Raw genomic sequence first — 13,829 nt, forward strand, 5'->3', positions numbered from 1 at the left:
TTTCACATTGCCTTGTAATAAATTTACTTCTACTCCATCTTGACACCAAAATAGGAATATAAGTCTGTATTAAATATTTACTCAGCCATAATGAAAGCAAACATTTTTAGTCACTGAATCACAGAGTCAGACTTTAAACTGTTAAGACCCTTAAATAGAAGTAAAATAATATTGGTCATTTGTTGAGCACCAATTGTGTACTAGGCTGTCAACATTATCTCATTTAATCCTATGATATGCATAATCCATAACACTCTTGCAAAATAGTTATCATTGAGCACTAGCTATTAATAAGGAAGCTGAGACATAGTAAAGTTAAATATTAGCTCAAGGTTGGACAGTCAATAGGTGGTAAGGTTGGAATTTGAACACAGGTCTGATTTTAAAGCCTATGCTTTCAATCCCTTTATTTCAGTATTAGAAAAAACGGTGAGACAAAGTGATCACCCCAATCCAAGTAAGTAGATTACTGTCAGATCAGGACTACTTCTTTCTTTTTCCACTGTGGCAGTGGCCACGTAGGAATACCGGGAAAAGAAATAAATCTGAAATTTTCTCCATCTGTCTTATATATTGCTTTTCTTATCAATGACATTTACATGGCAAGAAGAACTTGGCATCATTTCTAAGACCATTTCATTTCTAGTGTTAAAGAACTTAAGATACACATACTATTTTTTTAAATTTTTTAAATTTTTATTTTTATTGTGATTTGGGTGAAAATTTACAGAGCAAATACACTTTCCATACAGCAGATCACATACACTTTGTCTCCTGACATTGACCCCAATTTAGCACAATGCAACATCTCCTCTCCCACTTTCTCCCAGTAGGTACTGCTTCCCTGTGTCCATCCCTCCACGTACTCCTACCCCGTTCTCCCTGTGCCTGAGCAGCCCTTCTCTCTCTCTTGCTTATTCTCTCCAAGGAGTGTATCTACCTCAGGTAAATGCTCAACTAGTATGCCTGTTTACTGCTTGGCTGGAAGCTACAGGTGTGATACACATACTATTTTGCTGCTTTACCAAGTTGTGGATATACCAGCACTGCAAGGCTATGATCATATGGTAATAAGAATGTGCTTTTTTAGTTTATTGAGCACTTTCCTGACTCCTACCCTATTTGACCTTCACAACAATCCTAAGGTAGATAGAGGGGCTATTATCAAACCTATCCTGTTTTTACTGATGAGAAAATAGTCAGTGAAAGTCAATTAAGATCTTAGGGCAGAACCAGAGATGAAAATGCATGACTTCTGAACAACCGTATGTGAGTAATTCTTTACTGTTAATTGCTGTCACCAGCAAGTTACATCTTGATTCCAGTTCTTATTCAGATGCCAATCTGTCATGGGGGAGAGAGACTCATCCAAAAAAATGGACATCCATGAGACTTATAGAAATGACGTCAATATATACAAAGCCCTACTTAACACACAGAGCAATAAATTTACTTTCTACTCCATCTTGACACCAAAATAGGAGTATAAGTTTGTATTAAAAATTTATTAAGTAACATTCTCAAACAAGCATGTTCAAAAAAAAGAAAAGCAGTTTTCATCTTTATGTAATAAACTAAAATTTCAAGACTTATTCCTAATACTTCTTTTCTACATTTCCAGAATTACACATGAAGGTAGCTACTTGCTATTTCTGAATATGTTTCAAGTTCTTCAGAACTTGAAGAATAAAAAAATAATTAAAGGAAATCAAGCATGACATTACAATTAATGTTGCAAACTGGCCTGGATTCAGCTATCAAGTAAGAGGAATAGGATCACCTTAGTCAGGAAGGATATGACTTCTACTTTAGGGCTGAATAACATCCAAATACTTATGAGACCACCTTTCTTCCTTTTTTTTTTTTAACTTTTCATTATGATTTGGATGAAAGTTTACAGAAAAAATTGGTTTTCCATTTGCAATTTATATACATTTTGTTTTGTGACTATGATTGCAATCCCTACAATGCAACAGTACTTTTCCCAGTTGCTCCCTGCATTGATCATTTTCATCACCTTTCTTTCCTATCTCTTCCTGCCTTCTAAGTTTTATACTGGGCAGATGATTTTGATCTCTTAACGTTAATTGTTCAAAGGGGTATATACCCTTCCCTGGTGTTACAGGCCTATTAGGTGGCTGAAAGTTGAGCCACAGGATGTGTTCAGTTCCAGGCCTGAAGGGTGACTAAGAGCCACCGTCTTGGTGGTTCCACCAGTCTCTATCAGACCAAGAAGCCTGATCTTATTATTCCACATTTTTCTCCCACTCTATCTAGGACCTCCTACTATTATCCCTTTCAGAGCAGTCAGCAGTGGTAGCTGGGCACCATCTAGTTCTTCTGGCCTCAGGGTCATGGAGGCTGAGGTTCACGTGGCCCATTAGTCCTTTGGACTAATTGTTTCCACAAGTCTTTGATTTTCTTCACTCTTTGTTTCGGATAAGGAAAGACCAATAATTGCACCTTAGATGGCTGCTTGCAATCTTTTAAGATCCCAGCTGCTACTCACCAAAGCAGCGTGTAGAACATTGTTTTTGTGGACTATGTTATGCCAATAGACCTTGATGTCTTCCAAGACTACGGTCCTGAGCCACCATGAGACCTCCTTTCAGCATGATGATAGAATGCCCACTAAGACCAAAAATGCTAACCACAGTTCATTTCAGCATCATTTCTTATGTGCCTTTTACATGCGTAACTACCCTAGCGAAGAAGTTTGGCTTATTATTCAGGGACCTTATCTAAACATTTGCTCACTAGTCCTCCTCTACATGAGGTAGATTATGAATCACATGCAATTTATCATTCACTCCTCTTTCACTTCTTAAAAATGATTTTCCTGCAGGAAAATTAGAAAATAAATTATTTCTTAAACACTGTTAACAATTTGGTGTATATATTTCTAGACTTTTCCTGTTAGAGTGTACACACACACACACACACACACATATATATGTATAACACTATATGTGTATATATATGTATGTATAACTCAAAAATGGGATAATACTACACAGAACATTCATTTTTTAACACAGCTTACATAGTACATGTCAGCATCTTTCCATCTGTCTTCTCTTTTTCGACTAACAATAAAAGTTTTCAAGCAAAAACTTAACACAATACACAGAAAAGGCAGTACTTACCAAACATATGGCTCATCTTTGACATTTCACACAATGGAAATACTCTCTACTCTTAATCTGTGTAGAAGTCTTTACAATAAAATGCTACACTTATACACGAAGGAATTTTAAAAGTCCTTTCTTTTCCACTGTCATTTAAAATACTTATTTTCCAGATTCAAAAATAATTGAAACATAAAACTGCTGTAAGCAAGACTGAACTAGAACTCGCTACCCATCCAACTTCGTGTCAGTCTTTGCTGAAGTAGTCAATAAGCATTTGACCGAATAGCTACTTTTCAGCCTGCATAAATCTTTATCTCTTTGCAAAGCATGAAACTGCTTCAAATTACTCGTGTTCTTAGGCTGTACTTACAAAACCAAACAGGATTTATAAGTACGCTAACAGAGGGTTAGTTAGACTACAGTCTGGAGACCTGATGGCTGGAGGACCCGGGCCTGCTTTCTAAGGTTACGGGTCGCTGGCGGCGCAAACACCAGGATGCGCCGCAGCAGCTGGAGGGTCACTATCCGCTTGGCGGGGCCCAAAGGCCTGCGTGACATCGAGGAGCGTATGGAACCCAAATCGAGATATATATGCCCGTCACAAGGGCCAGCCAGGAGATGCCGCCACCCAACCGCCTCCACCGCACCCCTCCCAACGCCAAGAACCAGCCAGCGCAGACCCGGGATCAGCAACTAGCGGCTGCAGCTGAGAGGACTTCCAGGACCCAATCCCAGAGGCTCCACAAGGAAAAAAGTCAGCAGGGCACCGAAGGGAGGGGGTGGAACGGCCTTCGGGGTGGGGGAAGGGGACGTCATCCTGTCATAAAATGAAGCAGGTTTTCACTTCAAAAGAAGCTATTGCGTCTTCCCCGCCTTCTCCTGTTCGAAGAAAAGCTCACACGTCTCCTGCAGCCGCCCAGCGCCCGACCTGCCCGCTCCTCCATCACACTCACCAGTGCTTCGGGGCCGGGCCCGCCCAGGCGCAGCTTGGAAGCAGCGGCTGCCAGGCGCCGTGGCGCGGGCGGAGAGGCCGCGCGTCTCTGCCCGCCGACAGAGGGCGGCGGGCGGCGCCTGCCGTCCGTGCTTTCGCACTCCCGGGCGTCCCGCCGGGCCGGACCTTTTCCCTTTCGCGCGCCCACGCCCGGCCCGCCAGGCCCCAGGCCCGGGATCCGCTGCAACACTCACCGCCTCGTTCCGCGCCTGCGCCGCGCACCTCGGGACAGCCAAGAGGGCGTGGAGGTGACGAGGTGAGGGTGGGGGCGGGGGAATGGGGTGCGCGGCCTCACCACTTACCCAGCCTGGGAGGGACCACCGACCTTCAGCCTCGGGATGGCCGGGCGGCCCTGGGCCCCTGCTGGCACCCCTGCGCCGCCGCAGGCCTTTTCCAGGCGGGGTGTTGCCCCGCCCGAGCCGAGTGGGTGATTCCTCCCTCTAGAACTGCTCCAGGGGAAGCTGCTGAGGGAACTTTCCTGTCACCCGCCCTTGACACTCCCTCCCGCCCCAGAAGAAGTAGGAGAAGCGCTACACGGGGGCACCCCTTTTCCCAGACTGCTCCTGCAGGGGAAGTACGTAAATGGTCTTGCCCAGGTTAGGAAGGCTTAAGGCATGGCAAACCCCGAAGTGTGCCTGCAGCCTGTTGGGGACGAAAAGGGCAACGTCAGCGGTATGGTTTTGTTGAGGCCTCACAGAATCACACTGGATTGGAATGCTGCCCTCAGGGCTAGAAGATGAAAATCTTTAAGGTCTTGAGCCAATTAGGCTTCAGCCCTATTACTTGACTCTCAAGAAATCATCCTAGGGTTAATGTGAAATCAAAGGGGGTTAGACTAGATGACCTTCTTTTTCAACGTTGAGGTTTTGTTAGCAGATATAGAGCCTAATGGGGTAACTGAGCACAAGTGAGTTTGGGAATATGGTTTCAAAACTCAGGTATCTGTGGCCATATGTTTAATTAAATCCTACGACAATTTGTTGAGGCTGTTGTTACCAATTTACAAATTAGAAAATAAATTTGTGAGGGGCTAGAGACTAGGTAGGAACTCTGGTAGCATAGTGCCTAAGGCACTTGGCTGCTAACCAGAGGGCTGGTTAGCCCAACAGCCACTCCTGAGAAGGAAGGTTGGGCAATCTACTTCCGTAGTGATACTGCCTCAGAAACCCAAGGAGGGGTCACTATGAGTTGGTCCGACTCAACGGCGCATAACAACAGCAGAGACCAGGTAGATTTTGCTCAGTTTTGTAGCCTCAACCTGGAGTTCAAATAATTTTTAAGTGAATGAATGAGGCCTATAAATGAGGCCTATATGGATTAACATGTCCCTGAGGTCACTCGGTTACTCTGGGCTGGAACGTGGGTTTTCTTTTTCAAGTGCAATGTGCTTTTTCTGATTACCATATGCTAACCAATCAGACACTGAGACCAGACCCTGAGCAGTGATAATCACAGACTTTATTCCTGTCCTCGCTCACGATCTCACAGGAGGTGAAGCCATATTTGAAAGAACATGATTTGTTTGTGAAATTGAATTTTTTGGACCTCATAACTTTTATGTGTGCTCAGCCCAAGTAAACGAATATTCACGAATGCTGCTAGCATGACCTGAATAAAGTACAAAAATATTTAGAGGCATCTTTTCCTAGTCCTTGGTTGGCACAAACAGCTAGCACTCACGCACTAAGGAAAGATTGGTGATTTGAACCAATAGCACCTGGAAAGAAAGGCCTGGCAATCTGCTTCTGTAAAAGATTATAGGAACACTCAGGTGTACTCTGAATACGTGGGGTCTCCAAGAGTTGGAATCAACTCTACAGTAACATTTTTTTTTTTTTTTTTTTTAATAGTTAGAACCTGGCACAGAATAAGAATCATCAATACTTGTTTGGTGTATGTCTCTATGGAAGTAGATTGCCCAATCTTCCTTCTGAGGAGTGGCTGGTGGGTTTGAACCTCTAGCCTTCTGGTTAACAGCCTTAGGCACTAGGCCACCAAAGCTCCCTTATAAAGAATATGTTTTTATTCTTGTCCTGCTGGTTCTGCTGTTTCCAGATAGGATGCAGTGGGAGCCACAAGGGGGTGTCATGGAACCATCTTAAGTTACTGTTTTATTCACATACAGCTTTGCACTTAACAGCATCTTTACATTCTAGGGTGAAGTGCCATTGCAAAATACTTTGTATTGAAAACACATTTTTTTTTCCCCTTAGCACATTACTTTAAAAACAAACAAACAAACAGCAATAACAACAACAACAACAAAAAAACAGTTTTGCATTTGCTCACAAAGTAATTAAGAGCATTACAATGTTTAGATGTCTTTTAACATGATTACCAATTGGAGGCAATTTAAAATTCTTCGGTTAGGGTACATTTTCTGTTTCATTTTTGCTCTTTGGGTTCTGTAAAGAATTGGAACCAATGAGAGAGAGAGAGAGAGATTTACTTCAAGGGATTGGTTTACGTGATTGTGGGGCTGACAAGTCCAAGATACAAAATCTGAAGATCAGGCTTCAGGCTGGAGATTTCTACAGGCTTTCATCCCAAGATCTATTACACATAGATCTGGTAGGTCTGGTAAAGGGAAGAGTACAGACAAGACAGATTTGCCAAAATATTTATAGTCTGAAGGCAGACCACACCCTAAGAAAACTCCTTTCAACTGATAATTGATTACATTATAGACCAAACTCACTGCTTCGGAGCAGTCATAGCAACCCCTCCTTGGGTTTCCAAGGTGGTATCACTATGGAAGTAGATTACCCAACCTTTCTTCGGAGGAGTGGCTAGTGCATTTGAACCGCCAGCCTTCTGGTTAGCAGTCAAATGCCTCAGGTACTGCACTTGTTGTTGTTATGTGCCGTAGAGTTGTGGAGTCGGACCCGATTCATAGCGACCCCTCCTTGGGTTTCTGAGGCAGTATACTATGGAAGTAGATTGCCCCATCTTCCTTCTGAGGTGTGGCTGGTGGGTTTGAACCACCAGCCTTCTGGTTAGCAGTCAAGTGCCCTAGGCACTATGTTACCAGAGCTCCTAGGTACTACACTACCAGAGGTGATATCATTTCATTACATTAGATTAGATTATGGAACAACAATTAGTCTACTGTTGTTGCTAAGTGCCATCAAGCCAGTTCCAAGGCATAGTAACCCCATGGACAACCCAATGAAACACTGCCCCATCCTGTGCCATGCTCACAATTGCTATGTTTGAGACCGTTCTTATGGTCACTGTGTCAGTCTATTTCATTGAGGATATTGCTCTTTTTCACTGACCCTCTGCTTTACCAATGTGTTAGGGGAAAAAGTCCCCCGATTCAAACATGTTGTAGAGAGACCTTTGTAAAGCTTTACCCACTGCCATTGAGTTGATTTTGACTTTTAGAGACCCCCACTGGGTTTCCAAAGCTGTAAATCTTTATGGCAGCAGACTGTTTCACCTTACTCCTGCAGAGCAGCTAGTGGGTTTGAACCACTGACATTTTGGTTACTAGCCCAATGCCTTAACCACAGTGCCACCACAGCTCCTTTTATTAAACCATAGAACAAAGACAAAACAATCATCCAGGATGAAGAAACCATCAGTGTGTATACAGTACAGAAGCCAAATGGAATCCACTGATTCATGGCCATGGGGCTAATTATATATGATTGAACACAAAGGAAATCATAGAATTATGATTGGTGGCAGGTCAGTTTATCAGTGTTGCAGGTTGGACTACAGAAGTGAGGAAAGGACCAGATTGGGATACATAAACAACTGAAGATACCAAAAGGTTATAAGATTGGTTCTGAGGCTAGACCACCTGGCAATGGGTGGTCCATGTATGACTTATGATTATGTAGCTTTGGGTAATAGCCACAAGGTTACTATAAGACAGTACTCTGGTGGCATAGTGCCTAAGCTAACCAGAACGCTGGTGGTTCAAACCCACCAGCCACTCCTTGGAAGGAAGATTGGGCAATCTACTTCTGTAGAAATGCTGCCTCAGAAACCCAAGGAGGGTCACTATGAGTCAAATCGACTCCAAGGCAGTGAGGTTTTTTTTTTTTTTTAACTTTATAATTTAATTAGATAACGTGCTGATATTTTCAGTAAACCATTAAGGTACATCCAGGCAATATCTCTAGTTCTTTGTGTGACTATAATCTGCTTTTAACCACACTCTTCCTGAGAGCGAACTGACCCTCCTTAGGTTGTCCTGGACTTGTCTGGGCATAGCCACATTGCTATTTAATGATCAGAAGAATGGCATGTAAATTTGTGTTAACACTCAAAATGGAGTTAAGGAAACTCACTGCCCTTGAGTCGATTGTGACTCATAATGACCCCACCTTGGGTTTCCAAGGAGGTATCTCTATAGAAGTAGACTGCCCAGTCTTCCTTCACAGGAGTGGCTGGTGGGTTTGAACCACTAGCCTTCTGGTTAGCAGTCAAGTGCCTTAGACAGTACACTACCAGAGCTCCTGCTGTAGACTGTAGCCTTCCACAAACCAAGTGCTTCAGAATTTAAGCTCTAATACACCAATCAGATGGTCTTTCCAGATAACATGTCCAGAGAACATAAGATATAGTCTCACCATCATTCCTTAGAAGGAGCATTCTGGCTGTATTTCTTTTAAAACAGATTTATTCATTCTTTTAGTAGTCCACGATATGTTCTATATTCTTCTCCAACATCATAATTCAAATGCATCAATTCTTCCTGGTCTTCCTTACTCACTGTCCAGCTTTCACACGCATATGAAGTAATTGAAAATACCATGGCTTGAGGCACATCTTGGTCCTCAAAGTGATATCTTTGCTTTTTAACATATTAAAGAAGTCTTTTGCAGCAGATTTGCCCAATACAGTGTGTCATTTGATTTCTTGACTGCTGCTTTCATGGGCATTGATTGTTGGATCCAAGTACAATGAAATCCTTGACAACTTCAATATTCTCTCTGTTTGCAGTATTTGCTCAGGGACAGGAATGCACAGGAAAGAAGGACACAGGAAAGAGGTAACAACAGGGAGGACATTGTGGGGATTGGAGTCAATGTCATAAAACAAAATGTGTATGAACTGCCATATGAAAAGTTAATTTGCTCTGTAAACTTTCACCCAAATCACAATCAATTTTTTTTTTTAGAAAAAGATATATGAAGATTAAAATGAAAAGACAAAAAGAAAAAAAATTCTTTTTATCATTGTGCTAGTTAAGATTATGTGTCAACTTAACTGGGCCTGGTTTTGAGTGTCTGGGCAGCTGGATATAGTTATTTCCCATTATGAGACTGGTAATCAACGCTATGGTGGAATTTACTGGAGCAGCTGAGTAGCTGCCTTAGGGATATGGTCTGCTTCCAGTATATAAGAAATAGCTTTGAGGAATGTCTTTAGCTTTTGGCACAGTTGAATCCTGTGTGTAGCTGAGTCGTCATTCAGCAACCTGCCATGTTGTTTGTCAATCTGAGACTGTAAATGGGCTTGAGTTAGTGGCCTCCCATGTGGTTGGATAATTTTGGGATTGTGACATTTTACTTGTTGACCTTGGGTTTGTCAGCCTCAGCAGTCAGCAGCTGCCTGAGTGAAGAGATGCCTCCAGCTTCAGTGAGCTAAAGGCCAACGTCGAGGGGCTTTGACCCAGCCCCTAAAACTTTGCACTTTGAACTCAGACTTCTAGGGTCCAAAACTGTAACAGAATAAATCCCTATTTGTTCAAGCCATATTTTTGTGGTATTTCTGTTGGAGCAGCACTGTTGTTGTTGTTGTTATGTGCTGTCGAGTTGGCCCCGACTCATAGCGACCCCTCCTTGGGTTGCCAAGGCAGTATCACTACGGAAGTAGATTGCCCAACCTTCCTTCTGGGGAGTGGCTGGTGGGTTTGAACCGCCAGCCTTCTGGTTAGCAGTAAAGTGCCTTAGGCACAATCATGATATTGATTACTGGTCCAGTTGTGAGGATTTTTGTTTTCTTTTTTTGAGGTTTAATCCATACCAACGGTTGTAGTCTTTGATGTTCATCAAGTGCTTTAAGTCATCTTCACTTTCAGCAAGCAAGGTTGTGTCATCTGCATATCAAAAACCAAAACCAAATTCATTGCTATCCGGTTGGTTCTGACTCATAACAATCCCTCCTTGGGTTTCCTGGGTGGTATCTCTACGGAAGTAGGTTGCCCAGTCTTCCTTCTGAGAAGTGGCTGGTGGGATTGAGCTGCGAGCCTTCTGGTTAGCAGTCAGATGCCTTAGGCACTAGGCCACCAGAGTTCCTATCTGCATATCATAGGTTGTTAATGAGTCTTCCTCCAATCCTGATGCCACATTCTTCTTTATATAGTTCAGCTGCTTGGATTATTTACTATAGATTGGAATAAGTATGGTGAAAGGATACAAGCCTGACACACACCTTTCCTGATTGTAAACCATGTGGTGTCCCCTTGTTCTGTTTGAAATGCTACCTCTTGGTCTATGTACACCTTCCTCACGAGCACAATTAGGTGTTCTGGAATTCCCAATCTTATAAACACTATCCACAATTTGTTTTGATTCTTGTAGTTGAATGTCTTTACCTCATCAATAAAACACAAGTAGACATTTTTCTGATATTCTTTGCTTTCAGCTAAGATCCATCTTACATCAGCAATGATATCCCTGGTTCCACATCCTCTTCTGAATCCATCTTGTATTTCTGGCAATTACTTGCAAGCGTTTTTTAATTACCTTCAGCAAAATTTTACTTGTGAGCGATTCAAATATTGTTAGATAATTTCTGCATTCTGTTGGATCCCCTTTCTTTGGAGTGGGTACAAATATGGATCTTTTTCACTTGGTTGGCCAGGTAGTCATCTTCCAAATTTCTTGGCATAAACAAATAAGTGCTTCCAGTGTTGCATCTGTTTGTTGACACATCTTAATTGGTATTCTGTCAATACCTGGGAGCTTATTTTTTCCTGTATCTTCAGTGCAGCTTGGACTTCTTCCTTCAGTACCATCAGTTCTTGAGCATATGCTACCTCCTGAAATGATTGAACATCAACCAATTCTTTTTGGTACAGTGACTCTGTGTATTCCTTCCATCTCTTTTGATGCTTCTTGCATCATTCAACATTTTGCCCATAGAATCTTTTAATATTGCATCTTGCGGCTTGAATATTTTCTTTGGTTCTTTCAGCTTGAGAAATGCTGAGTATATATTCTTCCCTTTTGGTTTTCTAATTCCAGGTCTTTGCATATTTCATTATATCACTTTGTCTTCTCGAGCTACTCTTTGAAATTGTGTGTTCAGCTCTTTTACTTCATCATTTCTTCCTTTTCACTTTAGCTACTCTACATTCAAGGGTAAGTTTTAGAGTCTCTTCTGACATCCATTTTGGTCTTTTCTTTCTTTCCTATCTTTTTAATGACATTTTTGCTTCCTTCATGTATGATATCATCCCCCAACTTGTCTCATCTTTGGTCATTAGTGTTCAATACTTCAAGTGTATTCTTGAGATGGTCTATAAATTCAGATGAGGTTGTACTTTGGCTCTTCCAGACTTGTTTTAGTTTCCTTCAGCTTCACCCTGAACTTGCATGTGAGCAATTAATTGTTCAGCAATCTCCGCTGGCCCTGTTCTGACTGATGATATTGGGCTCTTCATCTCTTTCCAAAAATGTAGTTGATTTGATTCCTGTGTATTTCATCTGGTGAGGTGAATGTGTATAGTCACCATTTACGTTATTGAAAAAAAGGTATTTGCAATGAATAAGTTGTTGTTCTTGCAAAATTCTATGATGCGATCTTTGGCATTGTTTCTGTCACCAAGACCATACTTTCCAACTACTGATCCTTCTGCTTTGTTTCCAAGTTTCACTTTCTAATCGCCAGTAATTATGGATGCATCTTGGATCAATTTCAGACCATAGAAGTTGGCAAAAATCTTCATTTTCTTTTTTGTATTTGGCGTAAGTGGTTGGTGTGTAAATTTAAATAGTAGTTGTATTAAATGTTCTTCATTGTAGGTGTATGGATATTTTACTATTACTGATAGTGTACTTCAGGTGATGCCCTTTCTTCCTCTGCCTGGAGAGTCATCAGGACCCATTGCAGACACTGTATAAACAAGAAACAAACTCTTGTTTTAATTTCTAAAAGGGTTCTTGGTTATTGCAGAGTCACTAACTTACCCTGACACATACAAGGCCCAAACTATACGAATGCATGGTTCAGCTGAGGTCTGAGACTAAACAGATTCTATTATAATCTACATTTCATTAATGTGTTTTTGGATTTTAAATTCAGTTATTCATTCATTTAACAAACATTTATTAAAACCTATTACTTATAGGCTAATGGTAGTAGCCACTGGGAAGAGGGCAATGCAAAAATAGGTTTTTATTTACTTTTATGGTGGTCTTATAAGGGCACACTGAAAATCATCATGAGTCTGTTAAAAGTGTCATTTTCTTGGAATATTTTCACGTTGTTATTGTTGTTAGACCCTATGCACAGCAGTATGAAACACTGCCCATTCCTGTGCCAGCTCCACAGTCCCTCCTATACCTGAGCCCATCTTTGTAGCCACTGTGTCAGTCAATCTTGTTGAGGGCCTTCCCCTCTTTTGTTGACCTTCCACTTTACCAAGCATGATACCCTTCTCCAGGGAATGGTCTCTTCTTCCAATATGACCAAAGTAGGTGAGATGAAGTCTGGTCCTTCTCACTTCCAAGGAACATTCTGGCTGCACTTCCTCCAGGACAGATTTGTTTATTCTTTTAACAGTCCGTGGTACTTTAACTATTCTTCACCAATACCACAACTCAAAAGCATCAACTCTTCTTTGGTCTTCCTTAATCATTGTCCAGCCCTCACATGCATATGAGGTGATTGAAAACACCATGGCTTCTGTCAGGCACACCTTAGTCCTCAAGAAGACATCTTTGATCTTCAGCACCTGAAAGAGGTCTTTTGCAGCTAATTTGCTCAGTGTTATATGTTGTCTCATATCTTGACTGCTGCTTCCATGGCGTTGATTGTAGAACCAAGTGATATGAAGTCTTTGACAACTTCAGTCTTTTCTCCATTTATCATGATGCTGCTTATTGGCCCAGTTGTGAGGATTTTTGTTTTCTTTATATTGAAGTGTAATCCATAGTGCAGACTGTATTCTTCAGTCTTCATCAGTAATTGTTTCAAGTCATCCTCACTCTCAGCAAGCAAAGTTGTGTCATCAGCGTATCACAGGTTGTTAATGATTCTTCCTCCAATCCTGATGCCACGTTCTTCTTCCTATAGTCCAGCTTCTCACATTATTTGCTCAGCGTACAGATTGAATAAGTATGGTGAAAGGATACAACTCTGACACACTCCCTTCTTGATTTTAAACCATGCAGTGTCTCCTTGTTCTGTTTCAACAACAGCCTCCTGGTCTATGTGTAGGTTCCTTATGAGTACAATTAAGTGTTCTGGAATTCTCATTCTTCTCAATGTTAGCCACAATTTGTTATGATCCACACAATTGAGTGCATTTTCATAGTCAATAAAACACAAGTAAACATCTTTCTGGTATTCTTTGCTTTGAGCCAAGATCCATCTGACAGGAGCAATGATATCTCTCATTCCATGTCCTCTTCTGAATCCAGCTTGCATTTCTGGAAGTTCTCTGTCAATATACTGCTGCAAATATTTTTTAATTATCTTCAGTAAGATTTTACTTATGTGCGATATTAATGATACTGTTCAAT

The sequence above is a fragment of the Orycteropus afer genome, unplaced genomic scaffold (assembly GCF_000298275.1).
Source record: "Orycteropus afer afer isolate SDZICR_OR568_19922 unplaced genomic scaffold, OryAfe1.0 scaffold00210, whole genome shotgun sequence".
NCBI classification, from domain to species: domain Eukaryota; kingdom Metazoa; phylum Chordata; class Mammalia; order Tubulidentata; family Orycteropodidae; genus Orycteropus; species Orycteropus afer.